The sequence below is a fragment of the Procambarus clarkii genome, chromosome 81 (genome assembly GCF_040958095.1).
Source record: "Procambarus clarkii isolate CNS0578487 chromosome 81, FALCON_Pclarkii_2.0, whole genome shotgun sequence".
Taxonomy (NCBI): Eukaryota; Metazoa; Arthropoda; class Malacostraca; order Decapoda; family Cambaridae; genus Procambarus; species Procambarus clarkii.
The window spans coordinates 23427738-23455172 of NC_091230.1; the positions used below are offsets into that span (position 1 = coordinate 23427738).

The following is a 27435-nucleotide window of genomic DNA, read 5'->3' on the forward strand; positions in this document are numbered from 1 at the left end:
CGAGAAGAGATGTACAGGTTTCGTAAGTGGTCATGAAAATGCTTGATGAATGATGCTGCAGAATTTTGTAAAAATTTTACGACTGAAAAACGTGTTAAGTTTTTGAGGACAAATTATTGGCTTGGAGATCAGTCGTCGCTGTTATCTTCTGGAGGAAGAGACAAGGAAGGCAGCAGGCACTAGACCAGAGTGGAGAGTGGATTATGTGTCCACAACGACTGACGCTCAACACATATACTATCCGGAGTTAATCAAAATGGTAAGATAGACCATTTGAGACAGCTACAGTCACTGACAGTTTGTTGATGTATTTATAGGAACTGTCAATGCTTTCATAGACTTAGTGACTGATTGTGTCTTGATACATTTCATTGTATCGACTGACAGTGGCTTGACACAATAGTAGTGAGAGAGTGGCTTGATACATAGTGACAGAAAGTGGCTTGATACAATTATAGTGACAGATAGCTTAATATAAATATACCAACTTAGACTGGCGTGCGACCCATGGTCGTATATCTCACGATGTGACATACATCAAACTGTGTATTCGTCACACACCAACCAGTCTGATCATCATACTCCTTCACCGATGTGATGGTAGAGCCCCATACCAGCTGACTGGTGTATGAAGAGCTTATCCAGCGGCTCTAAGGGAAGCTCGTTCAGCTCTCTGCTCTATCATAATGATACCAGGTGACGTCACGGAGGTACAAGCAGGAGCAGCGGTAGCGATAACAGCACTAGTAACAGCAGTAATATCAACATAGCAGTAGGAATGAGAGCCGTCGCAATAAGGTTCCCACGGAGAACTTTATCTCTAGAAAACACTCAAATTACATTCTAATGATTATATCTGGTAATGACTATCGGCGATAGAATGACCTTTCTTCACCCTCACTGACGCCAGAGGTCAGAGGTCAAGTCTCTCGCGGTGATGCTTACTTTACACTATTGCAAAATATTTCTCTCTGTCGGCTGTCATCTGTCCGCTATCTATCTGTCTGTCTCTCACCTTATATCTCTCTATTTTGTTCTCTCTCTCTCTCTCTCTCTCTCTCTCTCTCTCTCTCTCTCTCTCTCTCTCTCTCTCTCTCTCTCTCTCTCTCTCTCTCTCTCCCATTAAGTCCAGCACATCTGTAAATCTCCCGCCAGATGCCCTTTAATTTTCAAGGTGAGGAGCCTTGGACAGTAAACTGGAGGGCGGCTCAAGTTCAGGCCAGCAGAGTCCTTCCATGAATCATGCCTGAGAGGAAAACTTTGGCTATTGGTCCGACTTTATGATGGCTGCCTGAATGACAGCGAATATGGCTGGCTCTCTCCACGGGGCTCACTCACACACACACACACACACACACACACACACACACACACACACACACACACACACACACACACACACACGTACGTCACACACGTACGTCACACATCTGCACAAACACACACCTTACCACCACTGTTCCTGCCAGCTTTACTTCTCAACTTTACAGAAGTAAAGTAAAACTCAGTAGAAAACTGGCTTAGAAATTTTCATGAAAATACTGAACATGTTTTGAGCTTTTTGGAGAGCCGAATCCAGCCAAATATTGTAGAAATGTCTGAGTCTACGCGCTCAACAATTAAACTAATTTTGAGTGAGTCTATTGGGCACTCTACGACATCAACTAAACTTATTTGGATGAAACTTAAACCACTGCCTCAGCTTAGTTCATGTAGATTCTGGTCAGATTCTGGGGGGGGGGGGGAAGATATCCAAGGGGGGGGGATATATCCAGGGGGGGATATCCAAGAGGGGGGGAGTGGGAAGACAGTGTGAAGTCGACAATTTGGTTAGATTCCACAATGGTTGACTTGATTTGTTGCTGGCTGTTTCTGCACTTTTTGAGAGAGGGTAATCACGTTTTTTTAGGCTGAAGCTGCTTGGAACGTTGGACCGGAGCATATGTGGAGCAGTTCCAGCGTCAGTATGGAGCATACATGGAACATTTCCAGCGTCACTATGGAACATACACGGAACATTTCCAGCGTCACTATGGACCATACATGGAACATTTCCAGCGTCACTATGGACCATACACGGAACATTTCCAGCGTCACTATGGACCATACATGGAACATTTCCAGCGTCACTATGGACCATACACGGAACATTTCCAGCGTCACTATGGACCATACATGGAACATTTCCAGCGTCACTATGGACCATACACGGAACATTTCCAGCGTCACTATGGACCATACACGGAACATTTCCAGCGTCAAGCTGGTGTATAAGTAGAACATTTTCACCATCAGACGGGAACACACGTGGAGAATTTTAATAATTTAAGAGACTTAAAGTTGAGCAGTGAGGTGAAGGCAGGAAGGCGCTCCATCTTAGCTTGCTGATACACTTGAGTGGGTGAGGAGGAGTGTAGTAGTGTGTGTGTGTGTGTGTGTGTGTGTGTGTGTGTGTGTGTGTGTGTGTGTGTGTGTGTGTGTGTGTGTGTGTGTGTGTGTGTGTGTGTTTGTGAACAAGTAGTGAACATGTTAACAATAGAGCGAGACGCTAGCCGGGGTACAAGAGGCCCCACCACCCCTCCAACAAGCTAAAATACCAAACGATTGCTTGATCAATGACATTGCAACGTGGGTACAGGTCAACCGTCAATGTCTCCGGATGATGCAAAATTAAAGTGACGAATCGGGACAGAAGACGGTAAAATACTCCATGAAGAGCTAGACAGGTGGCAATACTGGTCCGGAACAGGAATACTACTGGAATTTAGTATCAGTAAGTGTATAGTGATGAAGATGGGGGCAGAATAGACCACTTGGCCAGTACACAGAGAAGGGAACACTACCTCGCTGAAAAGGCCTTCTCCAACCTAGCGAGCATCAGTAAGGAGGCCTTCAGAACACTACATCACGTACGTCAAACCAATCCAGTAGTATGCAGCCTCATCGTGAGACCCCGAATTCAAAAAGCACATCAATAAATCTGAGAGGGGATAAATCTTTAAATAGATGTTGAAAAATCGGGAATTTTCGATGTTAGAAACGTGATGAGAGAGTGGAAATATGACTGAGAAAATATTTCTCAATCGACCAGGTGCAAAATAGGAAATGTTCACAATGAACGTAAATCAATCATCGTAAACACAATATGAAGTCAGAATGAAGCAGACCAAGTGGCAGTAGAAGCCAACTTCGTCCACAATTTCCAAAGTAGATAAGACTGGACAAGTGTAGGGCGAAGAGCACAAGCTAAGTCTTACAGCCACAAATACATGATCACACACCCCCACGCACACACACACATACACATACACACACACACACACACACACACACACACACACACACACACCTGCAAAAACACAACTAGTAAACACACACACACACACACACACACATACACACACACACACACACACACACACACACACACACACACACACACACACACACACACACACACACACCCACACCAGCACTGCGACACACTAAGTGAATAACATACTTCTTGCGACAGAGCAACGCAGCAAGGCTCATACACGTATAGTGAATCTGCAGCAGCAGCAGCAGCACACTTACCTACTCCTGACACCATCTTAAGATTGTCAACGCTAGCAAGTGTCTTGACACGTAGGCTCCAACAAGCCAAAGTGATGACACCACTGTACCCACACTTAGTGCCTTAACCTGTGCCAGCCGAACCACCACATGGCACCGCCCCCCCAGGGTCGAGGCACTCTGGCACCGAGCGCCAGGTCCTCTACAGTCTTCCCAACACTTGCTCAGTATTACTGACTCACGCCACCTACACACCACTTTATAAGATAAATATACACTTAAAGTGACGTAGACCATCATATATATACAGTTAAACCCAGACACTGCTTTTCTCACCCAAATTATATATATATATATATATATATATATATATATATATATATATATATATATATATATATATATATATATATATATATATATATATATATATTTACTTATTTAACACTTGCGATTTACAGTCGTAATTATTTTCATAACAATAGGCAGTAGTTTGTGTAAGCAATAGTTGAAGAAGCTATATATGTTTCACATTTTTGTTCAAATTGTTCCAATTTGTCGCGTCGCAAATGATCGATCATTCTTATCAGTGATGATAATGTTCACATCGTACACACACACACACACACACACACACACACACACACACACACACACACACACACACACACACACACACACACACACACACACACACACTTCGCTGGAAGACAGAAGAGTTAGGGGGGACATGATCACCACATTCAAGATTCTGAAGGGGATTGATAGGGTAGATAAAGACAGTCTATTTAACACAAGGGGAACACGCACAAGGGGACACAGGTGGAAACTGAGTGCCCAAATGAGCCACAGAGATATTAGAAAGAACTTTTTTAGTGTCAGAGTGGTTGACAAATGGAATGCATTAGGAAGTGATGTGGTGGAGGCTGACTCCATACACAGTTTCAAGTGTAGATATGACAGAGCCCGATAGGCTCATGAATCTGTACACCTGTTGATTGACGGTTGAGAGGCGGGACCAAAGAGCCAGAGCTCAACCCCCGCAAACACAACTAGGTGAGTACTAGGTGAGTACACACACGTTTGTGTGTATGTGTAAAAACAACGTTTGTGACGGTTGAGAGCTCAACCCCCGCAAGCACAACTAGGTGAGTACACGCACAAGGAAAGATAGAGTAAACAAAGGGATAGAGGGAGGGAAAAGGGGTCATGCATCCCTTTCCCTCTCTCTCCCTACCTACCAACCTCTCTCCCTCCCTCCCTCACTCACTCTCCCTCCCTCCCTCTCCCTCCGTCTCTCCCTCTCTCTAATAACCCAATAAAACCACGTGTAACCCTCAAACATTGAGAACATATATAATCTCAAGATAACCATCTCCAGCGCTCTGAGAACCCTCGAGATCCGATAACACGATATCAAAATATATTAGAAGATCAAAGAAAATGATAACACAAACGCAGCAAACGCCGTAAAACACCTCCACACCGTGTTATCGGCTCGTAAAACACTGCCAACCCAAACTTACTTCACGTATCATTTACAATTTTACGTAATTTCCAATAAGAAAATGGAAGTGGACACATTGTCAAGGGAAGAGAACGTTAGGGGGGGAAACAGTGTCGTGGGGAAAGTGTCGTGGGGAAAGTGTCGTGGGGAAAGTGTCGTGGGGAAAGTGTCGTGAGGAAAGTGTCGTGATTAAAGTGTCGTGGGGAAAGTGTCGTGGGGAAAGTGTCGTGGGGAAAGTGTCGTGGGGAAAGTGTCGTGGGGAAAGTGTCGTGATGAAAGTGTCGTGAGGAAAGTGTCGTGGGGAAAGTGTCGTGAGGAAAGTGTCGTGGGTGAAAGTGTCGTGGGTGAAAGTGTCGTGGGGAAAGTGTCGTGGGGAAGGTGTCGTGGGGAAAGTGTCGTGGGGAAAGTGTCGTGGGGAAAGTGTCGTGATGAAAGTGTCGTGAGGAAAGTGTCGTGATGAAAGTGTCGTGAGGAAAGTGTCGTGGGGAAAGTGTCGTGGGTGAAAGTGTCGTGGGTGAAAGTGTCGTGGGGAAAGTGTCGTGAGGAAAGTGTCGTGGGGAAAGTGTCGTGGGGGAACACCAAATTTCCGGAAGTTGGCAAAAAAAAAGTTTCTCGGCAATTTTAATTGTTTGCTTAGAATATGGTCGTCCATATTCTAAGACCTACTTGATTCGCAAGTGAGATATCACAGGTTCGACTCCCTCAGCCCACAAGCCTTGCCATCCACCCACACCCACAGTACAAGGCTCCTCTGCACTTACCTAAGAAACAAGGCACAAGGAGCTACTGTTAACCCAACCCATAAGTCCAGGAGCCAGATTCACGAAGCAGTTACGCAAGCATTTTACGAACCTGTACATCTTTTCTCAATATTTGGCGGCTTTGTTTACAATTATTAAACAGTTAATGAGCTCCGAAGCGCCAGGAGGCTGTTTAGTAACAATAACAACAGTTGATTGGCAAGTTTTCATGCTTATAAACTGTTTAATAAATGTAACCAAAGCCGCCAAAGATTGAGGAAAGATGTACACGTTCGTAAGTGCTTGCGTAACTGCTTCGTGAATCTGGCCCCAGGAACGTTGGGTTAATGACTACGGGCTCACCATAGCCCGTGCTACTCACAACTTTTCCTTCCGAGGAGCTGAATCTAAAACAACAACTTCGGGTTAATGGTTCACTCAGGTTGTTGTGGCGTGCACGCTACAATTATTTCACTGCCATTGATTCTAGCCGCGCCAAATGGCAACTCCGGCTGAAGAATTATATCCCTCGGGTTCAAACTACTTTAATTGTGATTTAACACTGGAGAGCTCACAACTTTAATCCCAAACCCGCTCGACTGTGATCGACCAGACTGTTCCAGACTCTTGGGTTTTACCCTCCACACGCCGGGGCACTTATGTTGGTCATGTGGCTTATGTGGTACTAAGATAACGAGAGAGAGAGAGAGAGAGAGAGAGAGAGAGAGAGAGAGAGAGAGAGAGAGAGACAGAGAGAGAGACAGAGAGAGAGAGAGAGAGAGAGAGACAGAGAGAGAGACAGAGAGAGAGAGAGAGAGAGATGAGACAGAGAGAGAGCGAGAGAGAGAGAGAGAGAGAGAGAGAGAGAGAGAGAGAGAGAGAGAGAGAGAGAGAGAGAGACAGAGAGAGACAGAGAGGACAGAGAGAGACAGGACAGAGAGAAGAGAGAGAGAGAGAGAGAGAGAGAGAGAGAGAGAGAGAGAGGAGAGATAGAGAGACGAGAAGAGAGAGAGAGAGAGAGAAGAGAGGAGAGAGACAGACAGACAGAGAGAGAGATGAGGAGAGAGAGAGAGAGAGAGAGAGAGAGAGGGAGAGAGAGAACCCCTCCCTCTCTCTCAGGACGTGATAGCAGCATGCTGGTGAACACTGAAATACTTGCCCTAGTGAAGAATTAATATGAACTAGAGGAGAGAGAGAGAGAAAAAAATCAATATTAAAAATTAGCTCCACACAAAGTAGCTACGCTAGAAGCCTGGTGGCTAGCGATCAATGTATTGAGGGTTGAGAGGCAGGGGTCAAGAGCTGGAGCTCGACCACGACAACCACAAGTAGTTACACACGGTGAGTACACAGGTAACCAAGGCATTTATCCTAGCAGCGATCATCACGCTACCACCACAATCATCACTCACATTCATCAGCACAACCCTTCCCACCAAAGGAAGGGGTCTATCAGGATAATGAGCCAAGACATATGAGGCCAGGATAATATCTGGGATATGAGGCCAGGATAAGATGTGGGATATGAGGACAGGATAAGATCTGGGATATGAGGCCAGGATAAGATCTGGGATATGAGGACAGGATAAGATCTGGGAGCCGGTCGGCCGAGCGGACAGCACACTGGACTTGTGATCCTGTGGTCCTGGGTTCGATCCCAGGCGCCGGCGAGAAACAATGGGCAAAGTTTCTTTCACCCTATGCCCCTGTTACCTAGCAGTAAATAGGTACCTGGGTGTTAGTCAGCTGTCACGGGCTGCTTCCTGGGGGTGGAGGCCTGGTCGAGGACCGGGCCGCGGGGACACTAAAGCCCCGAAATCATCTCAAGATAACCTCAAGATAGGGATATGAGGCCAGGATAAGATCTGGGATATGAGGCCAAGATAAGATCAGACCTTATCCTGGCCTCATATCCCAGATCTAGTCCATGCCCCCAAAGTTTGCCAGTGCAGGCTACTGAACATATGGCCCTGTATGACTAACCATCCTGCGAGATGAGGACTTCTGGGATATATTGGGATATAAGGGCTGGATAAGAGCTTCGTTATACCCTTTCAACCATCTATAAACATCACTCCTCTCACCATTTACTCTCAGCCCTTCTTCACTAATCTAGAGAATGTAAATGAAGCTTTGAATTCTTTTACAAGGAAGTAAAGTATTAGCTGCTGTTTCCAGTCAGGTGGTAATGTGGGAACAGTCTACACCTCACAGTGACTGTGGCACCTCTTTAACGCTACTGGTGCCAGCACAAAGATGGCCGGCGGGACATGTGATCAGCTGTAGAAGAAGGGTGTATTTAACACAGGGAGACCACATCTCTCTCTCTCTCTCTCTCTCTCTCTCTCTCTCTCTCTCTCTCTCTCTCTCTCTCTCGCTCTCTCTCTCTCTCTCGCTCTCGCTCTCGCTCTCTCTCTCTCTCTCTCTCTCTCTCTCTCTCTCTCTCTCTCTCTCTCACTCACACACTGTGGTCCAATGCGCTGCCACAGCGACAAATGAGGTTCTTTCCTTAATTTGCATAAATGAGAGATTTCAGCGAGTAAAGCCTCGACCAACCCAGACGTTTTTGGTGTGGAGTAAAACATGGCTCTGCGATAGTGTAGAGAGAGAGAGAGAGAGAGAGAGAGAGAGAGAGAGAGAGAGAGAGAGAGAGAGAGAGAGAGAGAGAGAGAGAGAGAGAGAGAGAGAGAGAGAGAGAGAGAGAGATACCGATGATATAGATACCGATGATAGTGGTACTGGTGTTAATGTAGATGGAAATGATGATGATGGTGACTGTGGCAGGGATGAAGATTAGGGTGATGATGGGAGGCAAACATTACTAAACATACGGACCAAATCATCATCATCTTCAGGGAGTTGTGACTGAACTCATCACCTTGGTGTAGTCAGTGTGTTATCTTGCTTGATGTGTGATCAAGTTATCACTTACCTGTAAGAGACAAGACATAGAGATATGTAAGAGTAAGAGATATGAGACAAGAGACAAGAGATATGTTTTTTATGGAATGAGTTGAAAACGAATACAGGTCATTTCGTACATACAAAAGTTCCCGATAGAATATTAAATCCTGCATAACCTCTCCTAACGGTAAACAGTTTACACAATTAGCAGACAAGCTGTAATTAGAACACCTGTAACCCACACGCTTGACCCAACACCGGTAAAACACCTGTCCCACACGCTTGACCCCAACACCGGTAAAACACCTGTGTCCCACACGCTTGACCCCAACACCGGTAAAACACCTGTGTCCCACACGCTTGACCCCAACACCGGTAAAAACACCTGCCTCCCATACGCTTGACCCGAACACCGGTAAAAACACCTGTGTCCCACACGCTTGACCCCAACACCGGTAAAAACACCTGCCTCCCACACGCTTGACCCCAACACCGGTAAAACACCTGTGTCCCACACGCTTGACCCCAACACCGGTAAAACACCTGTCCCACACGCTTGACCCCAACACCGGTAGAAACACCTGTGTCCCACATGCTTGACCCCAACACCGGTAAAACACCTACGCCCCACACGCTTGACCCCAACACCGGTAAAACATGTGTACTACGGTAAGAAGATAGCCAAAACTATATTAGCTTCTGTTCCACCTCTTCCTCTTTCCCACTTTCTCTTTCCCTATACTCTTTAATCCCTCTCTCTTTCCCATTTTCCTCACACTCTCTCAATTTAGTAATGAATTTATCTACGAAAATGTTATTCGTTTAAAAAGCAATAACTAGGATGAGTTAAATTAACGTTTAATTATCGGTTTTATAAACTATTACAAGAGAGATCCAAATTTCCCCTAAAATGAAGGTGCCCAATATGGCTGCCTGCTCCCCAGCCTGTACCCCTGGTACCATGCCCAGTATGGCTGCCTGTCCCCAGTTTGTACCCCCGGTACTATGCCCAGTATATCTGCCTGTCCCCCAGCCTGTACCCCCGGTACCATGCCCAGTATGGCTACCTGTCCCCCAGCCTGTACCCCCGGTACCATGCCCAGTATGGCTGCCTGTCCCCAGCCTGTACCCCCGGTACCATGCCCAGTATGGCTGCCTGTCCCCCAGCCTGTACCCCCGGTACCATGCCCAGTATAGGCTGCCTGTTCCCCCAGGCCCGTGTACCCCCGGTACCATGCCCAGTATGGCTGCCTGCTCCCCAGCCTGTACCCCCTGGTACCATGCCCAGTATGGCTGCCTGTCCCCCCGTAATATGGCTGCTCTCCCCTGTACCCAGGTACCATGCCCAGTATGGCTGCCTGTCCCCCAGCCTGTACCCCCGGTACCATGCCCAGTATGGCTGCCTGCTCCCCAGCCTGTACCCCCGGTACCATGCCCAGTATGGCTACCTGCTCCCCAGCCTGTACCCCTGGTACTATGCCCAGTATGGCTGTCTGTCCCCTCAGTCCTGTACCCCCGGTACCATGCCCAGTATGGCTGCCTGTCCCCCAGCCTGTACCCCCGGTACCATGCCCAGTATGGCTGCCTGTCCCCCAGCCTGTACCCCCGGTACCATGCCCAGTATGGCTGCCTGCTACCCAGCCTGTACCCCTGGTACCATGCCCAGTATGGCTGCCTGTCCCCAGTTTGTACCCCCGGTACCATGCCCAGTATGGCTGCCTGTCCCCCAGCCTGTACCCCCGGTACCAAGCCCAGTATGGCTGCCTGTCCCCCAGCTTGTACCCCCGGTACCATGCCCAGTATGGCTGTCTGCACCTAGACCCATCTTGAGGTTATCTTAAGATGATTTCGGGGCTCAGCGCCCCCGCGGACCGGTCCTCAACCAGGCCTCCTTTTTGTTACACACCCCCAAGAAGCAGCCAGTAGCAACTCTCTAACTCCCAGGTACCTATTTGCAGCTAGGTAACAAGGGGCATCAGGGGTGAAACTCCTGCCCATTTGTTTCCGCCTCCGCCGGGGATCGAACCCGGAATCTCAGGACTACGAATCCCGAGCGCCGTTGACTCAGCTGTCAGGCCCCATGGGTCGAAGCCCTGCAGAGGTTGGTGTGTAGGTGGAGAGACGAGGAAGAGAGAGGGAAACATACACATTATATTTATTAAATAGTGTATGAGTTATGAAGCGTTAAGAAGATGTTTATAATAATAATAATACCCTTGGATTACGAAGTTTTGGAGCGCGTAAACGCTTTAATAAATACAAACTAAGCCGCCATGATTGAGGAAAGATGTACAGGTTTCGTAAGTTGACGCGTGAATGCTTGAAGAAATCTGGCCCTAATGTGGTGGTGAATAAGCCGACACCCCCATTGGTCGGCCAGGTTCTCTGAGCACAGCCAAGCCACACATGGCTATTGGAACACTCACCACACACACACACACACACACACACAACACACACACACACAACACAAACACACACACACACACACACACACACACACACACACACACACACACACAACACACACACACACACACAACACACACACACACACACACACACACACACACACACACACACACACACACACACACACATACACACACAACACACACACACAACACACACACACACAACACACACAAAACACACACACACACACACACACACACACACACACACACACACACACACACACACACACACACACACACACACACACACACACACACACACACACACACACACACACACACACACACACACACACACACAACACACAACAACAACAACAACAACAACAACAACAACAACAACAACAACAACAACAACAACAACAATAACATACAGGAAACATAGGAGGCACCAAACAAAAGTATTCATGAACACCAACTTGGACCATCCTAACAGTAGAGGACACGCTTGAGTGAGAGACTAAGCAGTATGGTGATCCCTAAGGGAGCTCGAGGGGGCCCTTGAGCGCTGTTAGCCCCTTGGACCAGACAAATCCACCTAATGGATGCTCAAGAAAGCTGCTGAAGCTCTGAACAAACCATCGCTGGGGCTGAGAGAATTACCAAACAGCTAGAAGACTGCTAATGCTATACTAGCATATAAGGATAGACAAGAGGTAATTAACCATTGGGTTGAATTATTTACATGTGTAACTGCAAGGTCCTAGATAAATTAAGTCTGGAGAGGAATGTGCATAGAAGATTAACTGTACAAATCACTTCAATAAACATTTTAAATTATTATGAGAGCTTTTATTCCCTCGAATTGTTTTTATTATGTGGAGAATATTAGAGGGACTCGAGTCTAAATCTGTCCACTGAAGACATTCCTTGCGAGACCAGAAGGTATGGTAGAATGTGTTGGTGAAGGTGGGGGTGTTGGTGGTGGTGGTGGTGACAGTGTTGGTGGAGGTGGCAGTGTTGGTGAAGGTGGTGGCAGTGTTGGTGGTGGTGGCAGTGTTGGGGGTGGTGGCAGTGTTGGTGGAGGTGGCAGTGTTGGTGAAGGTGGTGGCAGTGTTGGTAGTGGTGGCAGTGTTGGGGGTGGTGGCAGTGTTGGTGGAGGTGGCAGTGTTGGTGAAGGTGGTGGCAGTGTTGGTGGTGGTGGCAGTGTTGGAGGTGGTGGCAGTGTTGGGGGTGGTGGAGGTGACAGTGTTGGTGGAGGTGGCAGTGTTGGTGAAGGTGGTGGCAGTGTTGGTGGTGGTGGCAGTGTTGGGGGTGGTGGTGATCGGGGTGTTGGCGAAAGCATCCAATCCTGTGTCTTCATACAAGGAAAAACTTGGGGTTGGAGAGGCGACGGAATTTCATTAAAGACTTGAGACGGCCCACTGCCACCTCCCCCCCCCCCTGTCTTACCCACAGCACGTTCTTCCCCTCCCCTCGTCTCCCTTCCCTTCCCCTTCCCTCGCCTCCCCCTCAGGTTCCCCCACATCTCACCTCCCTTCGTCTATCCTCCCCACATATGATCAAGACATACAAGATACTGATGAAAATAGTTTCTTCAAAGTGAGAGAAATTAGGACAAGAGGACACAGGTGGAAGCTTAAGACACAAATGAGCAGAAGGAACGTAAGGAAATACTCGTACTCTTGGACAACAACTGGAAGGAACTGAAAGTAGAAGTTGTGGAAAATTGTGGGAGGGACTTTCGTCCACAGCTGTAAGGCCAGATTCGACACAAAATGTAAACGTCAGAATAGTTCAATTGAAGCTCAACCGGTACAACAAGGTTAGTACGAGGGTTATGAAGAGTTAGTATGTACTCCACCGTAATTATGTTACGTAAATAAACACACACACACACACACACACACACACACACACACACACTAGTATTACACACAATTTCTCTAGTATTGTTTACTGTTTGGTTTGTGTGGGCATTGCCCATATTGCTTATATATTCTAGTATTAGACTAATATAGTGTACAGTGTGTGTCGTACTCACCTACATGTACTTGCAGGGAGGACATTAGCTCCTGGGCTCCAGCTTTAAGCAGCGGGTCACCTTATGCTACGGGTCTGGATCCCGCTCCCTCCCCCATACTCTGGTCTATCGTGGAAGTAGGAGGTAGCTGTGGATGACACTATGTATGGTATCCACATCTACCTCCTCTTCTAACTAATTTCATTTGCTCTTGCTGATAATTCACATCAATCGGAAAGAGACGAAGATTTCCGTCACTTAGTTCTCATGTTCCAGCCCCTTGTCCTCACATTTCAGTTCTTTGTCCTCATATCCCAGTTCCTTGTCCGCATATCCCAGGTCCTTGTCCTCATATCCCAGGTCCTTGTCCTCATATCCCAGGTCCTTGTCCTCATATTCCAGTTCCTTGTCCTCATATCACAGGTCCTTGTCCTCATATTCCAGTTCCTTGTCCTCATATCCCAGCTCCTTGTCCTCATATCCCAGTTCCTTGTCCTCATATCCCAGCTCCTTGTCCTCATATCCCAGTTCCTTGTCCTCATATCCCAGCTCCTTGTCCTCATATCCCAGTTCCTTGTCCTCATATCCCAGCTCCTTGTCCTCATATCCCAGTTCCTTGTCCTCATATTCCAGTTCCTTGTCCTCATATTCCAGGTCCTTGTCCTCATATTCCAGGTCCTTGTCCTCATATTCCAGGTCCTTGTCCTCATATTCCAGGTCCTTGTCCTCATATTCCAGGTCCTTGTCCTCATACCTGGTTACCTGGTTGATACCTGGTTGATGGGGTTCTGGGAGTTCTTCTACTCCCCAAGCCCGGCCCGAGGCCAGGCTGGACTTGTGAGAGTTTCACAAGCCTACATATTTTTTTATTCACTACAGTTTTTACATATTCCAGTTCCCTGTCCTCATATCTCTGGTCCTTGTCCTCATATCCTTTCCAAGGGTTATATAGTCACACTGTCTAAGCGATTTCTCCTGATAATTACCCTACATTACCCTGGGAATAGACCTAACTCCAGGACTAACACCAGACACACATAGGCTACATATGGAGAAGACACAGCACATAAGAGCGACCTTTACAACGGTAAAATGTCTTTCCAAGACCATGCACACAGCCTATATGAGGCTAATACTAGTATACCTGGCATCAGGTATACTAGGATACCTGATGCCAGGTATACTAGGGATATCAGGCATCAGCATGGACTCCATACCTCGTAAAGTGCAACATTAAACTTGGGAAAAGGAGGCAGACAGAGGTTTACAACAAGTCCCTGCGTTAGTGGGCTGTGAGGACAGGTCAGGTCAGCGACATACGACCCAGAGGGGGATATGATCAAGCTCAGTAAACACTGCATATTTATAGCGAGGTATAACAGGGCGAGAGGACATAGGGTGTAACTTGGAAACGCAAGTGAGTCGAAGTGGAACGTACTGAAAGGAGACGTCGTGGAAGCCACCTCCATACAGAATGTTAATATCAAGAAAGTTGAACGTCAAAGTTAAGAAAACACATTAGGTACATAGCCAGTGAGATCTTGCTTATCATTCCCCTATAAGGAGCACGACCTCACTCCCCAATGTTAGGTAAGTATATACTGAAGAATTATGGGACATCCTTTGGGGTATCCGTATAGAGGATGTCCTAAAGGCCACCCAGCGCCTGACAGCTGGGTGGACAGCGCTTCGGATTCGTAGTCCTGAGGTTTCGGGTTCAATCCCCGGTGGAGACAGAAACAAATGGGCAAAATGTTTATTTCACCCTGATGCCCCTGTTACCTAGCAGTAAATAGGTAACTGTTAGTTAGACAGCTGCTACGGGCTGCTTCCTGGGAGGGGGGTGTAGCAAAAAGGAGGCCTGGTCGAGGACCGGGCCGCGGGGACGCTAAGCTCCGAAATCATCTCAAGATAACCTCAAGAAGATGGTCTATTTGAGTTTCTAGTGTTTAATCATGTCCTCTCGTCCTGCCTCTTATCTCGTTACATATATTATTCATGTGAACTGTGTCAACACCTTCAGGATAGAAGCTTCGCGAACGAGAGCGAAGGGAGAACGGTGAGATTAAGGAGACACAGAGAACGTATGGTATAGAAGTCACTGTTAGAAATTAAGAGAAACCTTTTAAATAGGATGAGAGCGGAGTGACTGTTGTGGTGAGTGACATGAGGTCTAGAGGAACCCTAGCAAGGCCTTAGACACGTGGTGGCCGCATGTGTTCTACACGCTACACACACCATTCTGGCGTTACTATTTTGGTACAATTTTACCGGGGGACCTGCTGCTTGGGTAACAGCTTCTCCCCCGAATCAACCTACCCTGGCTTTGCTCCCTGGTGAGGCCACTCCAGACCAAGCCGACACCAGAGTGCAACTCCCTAGTCTCCTGAGACTGATGGATGCCTACTACTACAATGTACTAGGAGCCTAGAGCCCAGGCATCTGGTGCATTGTACCTAAATAGTAATGAGACAATGAAGGCTCTAGTCTGCAACACCCAAAATGGGATCTAGCCTAGTCCTAGATGGCCCCAGACACGTCTAAACGTTAGCCGAGATACCAAAATGTGGTGAAATGGTACAGGAACGTGATTGCTGAGGGATAGGAACGTGATTGCTGGGGGATAGGAACGTGATTGCTGGGGGATAGGAACGTGATTGCTGGGGGATAGGAACGTGATTGCTGGGGGATAGGAACGTGATTGCTGGGGGATAGAAACGTGATTGCTGGGGGATAGGAACGTGATTGCTGGGGACAGGAACGTGATTGCTGGGGACAGGAACGTGATTGCTGGGGGACAGGAACGTGATTGCTAGGGGATAGGAAGGTGATTGCTGGGGACAGGAGCATAGTATAGGGGCTCGTAATGCTGCGGACGGAAGTGCCTACTGACCTAGCCTTGGCGTCTGGCCCTAGGAATAGTGGCCGATTTGTCCCAGCCCCGAACAATGGCTGCCTCTTCTCAATCCCTTCCTCCCTCTCCCTCTCTCTCTCTTCTTTTTTATTGTAATTTTCTTCTGCCTCGCTCTCTCTTCAGCTTCCTCATCCCTATATACTCCTCCCATATTCCATTACTTCCATCCTTATTCTACTTCTAAAATATTCCTTGGTTTATTCCACACTGCCAAACCTCTCCCTTATTCCTGCTTTCCATTCATTATTTCATGTCACTCTCTACGTTATATAGTCTCTCTCATTCTTCTTCCCTTCATGCTTCTTACTCTCTTCCTTCTTATATTCTCTTGCGTTTCTCTTTCTTTCACAGTATTTTATTCTCCAGTTCCAGGTTAATCACTGAAGCCTTTCCTAATCACCATCCTTTTCTAAGTTTGCTAATCATTTTCCTTCCATTTTGACATTTCTCCTTCTTCCTCCTTATTTTTCTTCCTCTCTTCTGAAATTAATTCTGATTCCTCACCATTTCTTACCGACGCTCGCGTCTCCTTCACTCTCTTATTATTGGCTTGTTCTCTTCCTAATTCCTATCTTTCCCTTTGTTTAGTATCGTCACACTGACCTTGTTATCACTTTCATTCCTTCTCTTCTTTTTGATTCAACTTTCTCTTGTCTATCTTGATACATACAACTCCTCAGCTTCGTTTCCTTATGTCCTCGATTTACCGGGGCAATGCTTGCATTTACTACGAGCATATATATATATTACTTCTTATACAGCTTCTACTTCTACTGCTAGTAGAAGTATTGAACCTGTGGGTTTACTTGACTTTTTTCATCCACCTCCTTCTTGAGTATAGGAACTATTCAATTGCAGCGCAACATCTTACCAGCAGTGAATTCCATCATCTCATTTGCTCGCTGTCTTCTCGGAGAGGTTGTGAAGGAGTGGTTGAGGTGGAGGGGGGGGGGGGCGGGGTAGTGGTAGAGGGGGGTAGTGGAGGTAGTGATAGTGATTGAGGAAGTGGTAATACTGACCTAACAGCACCTGCCTATCGGTGACTACGGGAAAGCGAGGTCCTTGGCTCTTCATGTCACGCCTATTAGCTTTCTTTTGTTACAATATAACTTTCCCGAAGCTCGAACTTTTTGTTTTTGTGGAATCTGGCCTTAAAGTTGTGGCTGGAGGTGGGTTCTACAGCTTCCTCTTTCAGGTCATTCTACCTGTCCACCACTAGAAGAGAGTACGAGTATTTCTCTACATTTCTACAACTCATTTGTGTTTCTCGTATCCACCTACGACCTCTTATTCTATTCCAACTTTAATTTAAAGACGCTGTCCTCGTACAAATCGTATATTACCCTCATTATTTGGTACGTAGCGATCATATCCCTTTCAAATTACTGCACTTGACTGTTGACCGTCGCTCTACCGTCTACTTGGGGTGGACGGTAGAGCGACGGTCTCGCTTCATGCAGGTCGACGTTCAATCCCCGACCGTCCAAGTGGTTGGGCACTATTCCTTCCCCCCGTCCCATCCCAAATCCTGATCCTGACCCCTTCCAAGTGCTATATAGTCGTAATGGCTTGGCGCTTTCCCCCCTGATAGTTCCCTTCCCTTCCCTTCATCTTCCTTTCCAGTCCATATTACCTTACATTTGTTGGGGTTGAACTCTAGCAGCATTTATGTGCCCACTTAATGAAGTAATTGAGAGAAACGGGTACAAAATTAGCCAGCAATATTCCTTCTCTATGGCACAAATTATATAAACTGACGAATAGGTGAAATTGTTATTCCCAGGCCGGGGAGGAGGAGGCCTGGTCGACGACCGGGCCGCGGGGACACTAAGCCCCGGAAGCGCCTCAAGGTAAGGTAGGCCACTGCCGGATGTAATTTATATGACTTGTGCCATGAACATGGATTACTAATGGCCACACCTGGAGCCGCAGCCGCTCTCCAGAGCAGAGAGGGTAGCAGGTATGGCTGCCTACCCTCCCCCCTGCTGTTTACGGGGGATGTCGTAGAGTTGTTAGTGCTTGTGTTGTACAGTTGCTTAGAGTGCTTTTGTGGTACAAAGTAAAAATAAAAACAAACAAATTCACCTTAACGTAAAAAAAAAAGTTCAAGAGAGTTCAACTGAGGCTTAACTTGAAGAACAAACTCTAAAATCCTCAAATAAATTAAATTAGTAAACTTGACCAGAATTTTAACATCCAGTGACTCCAATCTATACTATAATTCTAGAGAAAACGATCCAACAGGGGATTGGGATGGTTTAACAAGCGGAAAAGGGTTTCAGTGTGAACACCTTCAATGATGACATATTCCAATCTTAGAGCTGAAGTTTGAGCTGCCGATATTTCTGGGATTACAGACAGAAGACGTGGCGGTAACTGCCTTCCCAGAGAACGGAGAGGGAAAGCTTTAACTTTATGCCTGTTCAAAGTTTACAAACTTTACGCGTGTTCAAAGTTTACAAACTTTACGCGTGTTCAAAGTTTACAAACTTTACGCGTGTTCAAACAAAAAGAACACTGCAGAGAACACAAGTTAAATGGAAGAAGCAAAATCGATCATTTGGTTACCCACAAGTAAAGTTGGTAATGAATTAAGGAACACTTAGCAGAAGAAAGATAAAGCTGAGGGCGCCGGTGTCTGCAAGAGTCTTTGGAACTATTGCAATAAGGTTTTCTACAGCCAAATAGATAGATCTAAGACCCCGTATTACTCAACACAAGAAGTCTGTCAGATATGGTCAACTTTGTTGACCATATCTACTGGTGACATTCTTGGTGAAGTCACCATTACTGGTGACAGTCTTGGTGAGGTCACCACTACTGGTGACATTCTTGGTGAGGTCACCACTACTGGTGACATTCTTGGTGAGGTCACCACTACTGGTGACATTCTTGGTGAGGTCACCACTACTGGTGACATTCTTGGTGAGGTCACCACTACTGGTGACATTCTTGGTGAGGTCACCACTACTGGTGACACTCTTAGGTGAGGTCACCACTACTGGTGACACTCTTGGTGAGGTCACCACTACTGGTGACATTCTTGGTGAGGTCACCACTACTGGTGACATTCTTGGTGAGGTCACCACTACTGGTGACACTCTTGGTGAGGTCACCACTACTGGTGACCTCACTACGGACGAGGGTCCCAGCTTAGGACCCAAATATCCAGTCTGCAGCATTTCTTGTCTTCTAAACTTCTTCAATTCCTTCATTTTTAATATATAAACCCACACACAAAAGATTCATTTTCTTAAAATCAACTACATGTAAATGAGCTCCAATTCTCACATCACCCAAAAAAAATAAAAAATGAGTTCTCCCTTCAAACTTCCCCCCAGGATATTAAATCAGTTAAAATTGTCGGCGGACACAAATAGAAACCCAATCATTCCAACACACTATCCCCAAATTTCCTGAACGAGAACCAGCACACACACACACACATACAATTCCTAACTATCAAAACCCGAAACTGTTTCTCTCTCTCTCTCTCTCTCTCTCTCTCTCTCTCTCTCTCTCTCTCTCTCTCTCTCTCTCTCTCTCTCTCTCTCTCTCTCTCTCTCTCTCTTCACCTGATACCAAAGCCTCGACGCAGGAAGAGGAGGAGGAGGAGCAGGTTGGCTGAATATATGCAAATTGATTCGGTGGCCGCAAATCACGCCCGCCCGGACACCAGTTTTCATCACTTGCCATCGGCGACCAGGGTAGGAGACAGGCGGAGACTTACCCTCGGATTGTTGTCATTTTAGAGAGGGGAGGAGGGAGGGGATGAGTACGGGGGGGGGAGGGGGGGGGGAATGGGGAGGCTCTGTGACTGGTGGGGGAAGAGGGGGGTTTTGCTACCAGTTACGGGGGTGTTTGTGTGGTTTAGTAAAACACTTTCTTGACGTTGGGAAACTTAAGGAGGACGGGCTGTCTAGTGTTATGACGTTGGACCTATTTTTCTTTATCATGTCTACTACATATATTTTTTTTTTGGTATTTCTCTTACACACACACACACACACATGAAACTAGGTAAGTAATGAAACTAGGTGGTGGAAATAGGAGGCCAAACACAGGATACAGAATAGGAGATAAAGTACTTAATGAAACGAACAGAGAGAAAGATCTAGGAGTTGATATCACACCAAACCTGTCTCCTGAAGCCCACATAAAGAGAATAACGTCTGCGGCATATGCGAGGCTGGCTAACATCAGAACGGCGTTCAGGAACCTGTGTAAGGAATCATTCAGAATCTTGTACACCACATATGTAAGACCAATCCTGGAGTATGCGGCCCCAGCATGGAGCCCGTACCTTGTCAAGCACAAGACGAAGCTGGAAAAAGTCCAAAGGTTTGCTACTAGACTAGTCCCAGAACTAAGAGGCATGAGTTACGAGGAAAGGCTGCGGGAAATGCACCTTACGACACTGGAAGACAGAAGAGTAAGGGGAGACATGATCACAACCTACAAAATCCTCAGAGGAATCGACCGGGTAAACAAGGATAAACTATTCAACACTGGTGGGACGCGAACAAGGGGACACAGGTGGAAACTGAGTACTCACATGAGCCACAGAGACGTTAGAAGGAACTTCTTCAGTGTCAGAGTAGTTAACGGATGGAATGCATTAGGCAGTGATGTGGTGGAGGCTGACTCCATACACAGTTTTAAATGTAGATATGATAGAGCCCAGTAGGCTCAGGAATCTGTACACCAGTTGATTGACAGTTGAGAGGCGGGACCAAAGAGCCAAAGCTCAACCCCCGCAAGCACAAATAGGTGAGTACAAATAGGTGAGTACACACACACACACACACACACAAGTTAGGTGAGAAAGTGGTGGAGGCCAAGACCGTCAGTAGTTTCAAAGCGTTATATGACAAAGAGTGCTTGGAAGACGGGATACCATGAGCGTAGCTCTCATCCTGTAACTACACTTAGGTAATTACACACACACACGGAGGACATAAATCATGAGGGGATCGACTGGCCCCATAAAGCCCCCCATGGTGGTGAAGGAACGTGGGGAGCTAAACTACTGCCAGCTGTAAACAGACGCTTCATAACACAGCACGTAAAGGAGGACACAAGGAGAAGGAGAAGAAGCTTCCCCAACCTTCCTGGACGTGGTCTTCTCCCAGAATGACGACAACATGGAGAACTTGGAGCACGAACTACCACTAACACCAAGTGACCATTGTGTGTAACCTGAACGACCAGGTTCAAGAGGCAAACTCAAAAAGTAACTTTAAATGCAGTTGCAATAGGGAAATAGTTCAGGAATCATTGCATGAGACAATCTGCGACTAGAAAAGCTGGGTCAAAGAGCTAGAGTTCGATCCTGCAGGCACTAATAGGTAATTGCATGCACAGGGCCTCACATCCGAGTGGACAGCGCTCGAGAGTCGTAGTCCAAGCGGCCATGGGTTCGATTCCCTGCTGAGGCAGAAATAAATGGGCAGTTTCATTCGTCTGATGCACCTGTTCACCTAACAGTAAATAGGTATCCGGGAAGTTAGATAACTACTACGGGATGCTTCCTAGGGATGTGTGCAAGAGAGAGTGTGTGTGTGTGTGTGGTGTGTGTGTGTGTGTGTGTGTGTGTGTGTGTGTGTGTGTGTGTGTGTGTGTGTGTGTGTGTGTGTGTGTGTGTGTGTGTGTTTGTTGTGTGTGTGCTCACCTAATTGTGCTCACCTAATTGTGCTTGCGGGGGTTGAGCTTTGGCTCTTTGGTCCCGCCTCTTAACCGTCAATCAACTGGTGTACAGATTCCTGAGCCTACTGGGCTCTATCATATCTACATTTGAAACTGTGTATGGAGTCAGCCTCCACCACATCACTGCCTAATGCATTCCATTTACTAACTACTCTGACACTGAAAAAGTTCTTTCTAACGTCTCTGTGGCTCATTTGGGTACTCAGCTTCCACCTGTGTCCCCTTGTTCGCGTCCCACCAGTGTTGAATAGTTCATCCTTGTTTACCCGGTCGATTCCCCTGAGGATTTTGTAGGTTGTGATCATGTCCCCCCCTTACTCTTCTGTCTTCCAGTGTCGTAAGGTGCATTTCCCGCAGCCTTTCCTCATAACTCATGCCTCTTAGTTCTGGGACTAGTCTAGTAGCATACCTTTGGACTTTTTCCAGCTTCGTCTTGTGCTTGACAAGGTACGGGCTCCATGCTGGGGCCGCATACTCCAGGATTGGTCTTACATATGTGGTGTACAAGATTCTGAATGATTCCTTACACACGTTCCTGAACGCCGTTCTGATGTTAGCCGTTCGCATATGCCGCAGACGTTATTCTCTTTATGTGGGCTTCAGGAGACAGGTTTGGTGTGATATCAACTCCTAGATCTTTCTCTGTGTCCGTTTCATTAAGTACTTCATCTCCTATTCTGTATCCTGTGCCTGGCCTCCTGTTTCCACTGCCTAGTTTCATTACGTGTGTGTGTGTGTGTGTGTGTGTGTGTGTGTGTGTGTGTGTGTGTGTGTGTGTGTGTGTGTGTGTGTGTGTGTGTGTGTATGCGCGCGCATGTGCATGCTTCCGTGTGTGTGGAGTGACATAATTCTTCACGTCCTAAAGCTGATGATTCAACTCCACGTCCTCCCCACTCCCTACTATGGACCAGACCCCATTCCCTTCCTATTCGAATAGTCCCGTTCTCTGTGAACCCGGATCGCTTCTCACCCTTCCCCAACCCTCCATAACCCTTTCACAGGTGGCCCGAAACGCTGTGGATGTTCGTGGATTTGCCAGAATTTATAATTTAATATATATGTATAAAATAGAATGTTTGTTTATCTGTCCAAAGCAAGAGGCCAGACGCTTGGGGCAAGCCTCACACAACTTTCCAGGATGACACATGGAGGGTGTGGGAGTGTCATTAGCCAGGAGGGGTCGGATCTAATGCCACAATTTAAGAAATGTTGTCATCTATAGTGGCCCCCCCTGCAGTTTTCATGAAGTCTGAAATTGGGCAGGTGTTTTATGTAGAATTCTTTGTAATATTATTTTTTTCCCTGAGAGAGAGAGAGAGAGAGAGAGAGAGAGAGAGAGAGAGAGAGAGAGAGAGAGAGAGAGAGAGAGAGAGAGAGAGAGAGAGACGGAAGATGAGGGGAAGAGGCAAGAAGTGACTGGAAGAATGGGTGGGAGAGGTGAGAGAGGGGGACAGGGAAAGACTGGGAGAGGTGTGAGGGAAGAGAGACCCGAGTACAGCCGGGTATCCCATCTAGTAACCAATACTCTATACTTACACAACCCATCGTACGTTCGTAGGGTCCGGTAGCATAGTGGTCTACATCCTCGACTTCCAATCGAGGGACTCGGGGTCAATTCCCGGACGGGACTGAGACGGTTAGGTACGTTTCCTTTCATCTAATGCTACAGTTCGCCTAGCAGTAAAAGAGGTACCGGGCACTATAGTAATTGTTCTGCGTTTCCTTCTTGGGAAGGTCAGTAGTTGACGTATGAAGAGATGTATACACAGTGTGATGTATACACAGTGTGATGTATACACAGTGTGATGTATACACAGTTTAATGTATACACAGTGTGTGTGTATCGTATCTCTGTGTATATACTGAGAGTTTACTTTACCCCAGAGCTATGTTCAGGGCAAAAGTAAACTTGCTAGTTGGTTAGTTAGCACCTGTGGCACCACAGTTAGCACCTGTGGCACCACAGTTAGCACCTGTGGCACCACAGTTAGCACCTGTGGCACCACAGTTAGCACCTGTGGCACCACAGTTAGCACCTGTGGCACCACAGTTAGCACCTGTGGCACCACAGTTAGCACCTGTGGCACCACAGTTAGCACCTGTGGCACCACAGTTAGCACCTGTGGTACCACAGTTAGCACCTGTGGCACCACAGTTAGCACCTGTGGCACCACAGTTAGCACCTGTGGTGGCCCTAATGACACTGGTGCCGCTGTCCGGTCAGCTGGAGTTCAACACCAACACACAACTCCTACATACACACAGCTGAGAGTGAAAAATACACAAGATGTAATTTAAAGATATAGAACCAAATGGTAAACAAACTCTAGTGTGATGTGAGTGGTGACGTGTGAGAGTGGGTCAAGTGTGTTAAGAGTGATTGACTACACACTTATTATCACTAATTAGCCATGTCTCAAGGACTTGTAAGTTTAGTGGGATAATTTTACACATGCATAACTCTGGAATTTTACACACGTGTGTGACCGAGGTGCTCTCGTGGGTGTCCAGTGACAGTCAATATTCCATTCACCCTGGGCTGTAGGAGACTCGAACCGGGATACCAGGCGTGTGAGGGCGTGTAACTCTATGGGTCTCTATCTACGGAACCTTTACTATTTTACACTGTCAATAATTTCATTTGAGTGACCCACGCCGGTCAACTAATGAGTAATTCTCAATAACAGAGAATTACCTCTGTATGTCTCACTTTGTAATTCTCACTAATCCATCTCCTATTTACCTGTCATTCTCTCTACACATCGCCTTCTAAATATCCCAATTATTTCTCTCATTTCCCGCGTGTTTCGTCCATTCCATGTTGTTTATATCACTATTCCCTCCTGTCGTGATGTTGTCTATGGCTTCATTAGTCATTTTCCGCTTAACCGTATCTTCTTCTCGATCTTCTTTTATGCATTAATCTCCCCTCTTCCTTCCGCCTCACCCACTGACTTGCAGGGCTGTTTTCATCCCGTATTTCCCGCCGTATAAGACATGATAAGTTTACGTGGAAGCTGTGTAGTAAATACTTTGTGTGCATACATATGTATTTATCTATATAATATACATACGCACGCACACACATATATAATATATATATATATATATATATATATATATATATATATATATATATATATATATATATATATATATATATATATATATATATATATATATGGTGGCTGATGGAACAAAAACGTGTGCTATCCGCAGGCAAATAAGGTAGTTTCTTCTCCTTATTTCTTTCTTTCTTTCTTCCCTTCCTCGAATTTCTTCCCCTTCCATTTTTTTCCTCCCATTCACTAGAAGGAGTCTAGTGTGGGTTGTGAAGCCCCCTTTTCGTGAGTAGGGATAGGAGACAGACTAAGTGTCCCATACTCAAGGTCAACGGGTCAGCCTTAAGATACATGTGCCACAATGCCTCTGTCCTGTTTCTCTTCTCGATGTAAAAAGAGAGATTTTAAAGCAACACAAATTATTATTACATGTATATCATGGTCAGATGGTCAGATGACACGAATGTATTTATAAATCTGAATCGTATACGAACTCAAAGAGTTCAGTGGTTTTAGATAGGTAGTTAATACAGTCTTGGTTACAGCAGTCGGCTGTTGGAAATGTAATGACGGGTCGCGAGAGCTGAGACGAGGCCTGGAGCAGAGAGCTTGAGCGAGGCTAGAGGAAGAGAGCTCGAATACGGGGCGAGAGCGAAGAGCTCGAATACGGGGCGAGAGCGTAGAGCTCGAATACGGGGCGAAAGCGAAGAGCTCGAATACGGGGTGAGAGCGAAGAGCTCGAATACGGGGCGAGAGCGAAGAGCTCGAATACGGGGCGAAAGCGAAGAGCTCGAATACGGGGTGAGAGCGAAGAGCTCGAATACGGGGCGAGAGCGAAGAGCTCGAATACGGGGCGAAAGCGAAGAGCTCGAATACGGGGTGAGAGCGAAGAGCTCGAATACGGGGCGAGAGCGAAGAGCTCGAATACGGGGCGAGAGCGTAGAGCTCGAATACGGGGCGAAAGCGAAGAGCTCGAATACGGGGTGAGAGCGAAGAGCTCGAATACGGGGCGAGAGCGAAGAGCTCGAATACGGGGTGAGAGCGAAGAGCTCGAATACGGGGTGAGAGTGAAGAGCTCGAATACGGGGTGAGAGCGAAGAGCTCGAATACGGGGCGAAAGCGAAGAGCTCGAATACGGGGCGAGAGCGAAGACCTCGAATACGGGGTGAGAGCGAAGAGATCGAATACGGGGCGAAAGCGAAGAGCTCGAATACGGGGCGAGAGCGAAGACCTCGAATACGGGGTGAGAGCGAAGAGCTCGAATACGGGGCGAGAGCGAAGAGCTTAAGTACCGTCGGAATCTGGCTGTCTGCATTGCGGCGCGGCTGTATAGCATCTTTTAAGAGGTAGGATCGAACTAGACTCCGTCGAGTATCAAAAGCGTTACTGGTGCAAGTCGATGGTGTTGAAGAAGATCCCAAGTATGTACACAGAGCATTTGTCACTGAACCACTATTGGAGTTAGACCGACGACGGTCCGACACACTGAGGAAGACTACGCCCTCCCCAGAGGTGACACGGGGCATGAGTACCCCGTAGAGTCATAGCTTGATTGATTGATCAAGATTAAGCCACCCAAAAGGTGGCACGGGCATGAATAGCCCGTAAGTAGAGGCGTATATCATGATCTCAACTTGGTTCAGGCTCCATCTAACTTGCCAAGTTAATCCTTTTCTTGCTGGTTCATCTTTCGCTGGCCTGACTGCTTTCTGGAACACCTTGGCAGAAAGTGTCACTTGAAATTGGTGAACATAGGATTAGTGTGGAACGTCTTGGAGTGTGGAACTAGGGATAAGTTATGTGGAAGTAACAGGTGGTACATCTTATTGCCTGCAATGAAAGTAATTAGAATTTGGGGCAATTATTTGAGTCTTAATATAGTTGCTACAAATCAAGTGCTTTCATTCCGTCCCATGTTTACTCCCGTCCCATACTTACTCCTGTCCCATGCTTACTCCTGTCCCATGCTTACTCCTGTCCCATGCTTATTCCTGCCCCAGGCTTATTCCGTTCCCGTCCCCATGCTTACTCCTGTCCCATGCCCCTTCCAGTCCCATGCGCTTAAGCGTTCCATGCTGCATACCGTCTCATGCCCCCCTTCCGCCCATGCTCTCTCCCGTCCAATACTCCCACCCGTCCCATGCTCTACCCCTCCTCTATGAGCTACTGGGCTGTAGTGGCCATTATCCTAGGGGTTGGGGTGTTGTTAGGTCCATTACTGGCTGTTAAACCTTGTGCTAGGTCAGGGGGACAAGGCAGCAGGGGTCGCTATTCCCTACCAAAACCTGTCCACTTTTATCTTCTTTTTTTCTTTCCAGTTGAAGACTAAACAGGTTTTTTTAGATAATTGCGTATGTTTATCATATGAGAGAGAGAGAGAGAGAGAGAGAGAGAGAGATAGAGAGAGAGAGAGAGAGAGAGAGAGAGAGAGAGAGAGAGAGAGAGAGAGAGAGAGAGAGAGAGAGAGAGAGAGAGAGAGAGAGAGAGAGAGAGAGAGAGGGAGAGAGAGAGAGAGAGAGAGAGGGAGAGAGAGAAAGGGACGATAGGTCTACGTTTTTAAGAAGGTGCCAGTAGTAATCAAAGACATTATTAAAACCACGAGAATTA

General features: G+C 46.9%; 1 protein-coding gene across 2 annotated transcripts in view; it reads right to left on the bottom strand.

The window, feature by feature from the left end:
- LOC123773199 (uncharacterized) overlaps positions 1 to 27435 on the bottom strand; it is a 394183-nt gene that overhangs the window by 204025 nt on the left and 162723 nt on the right. The gene's annotated exons all lie outside the window — the stretch shown is intronic.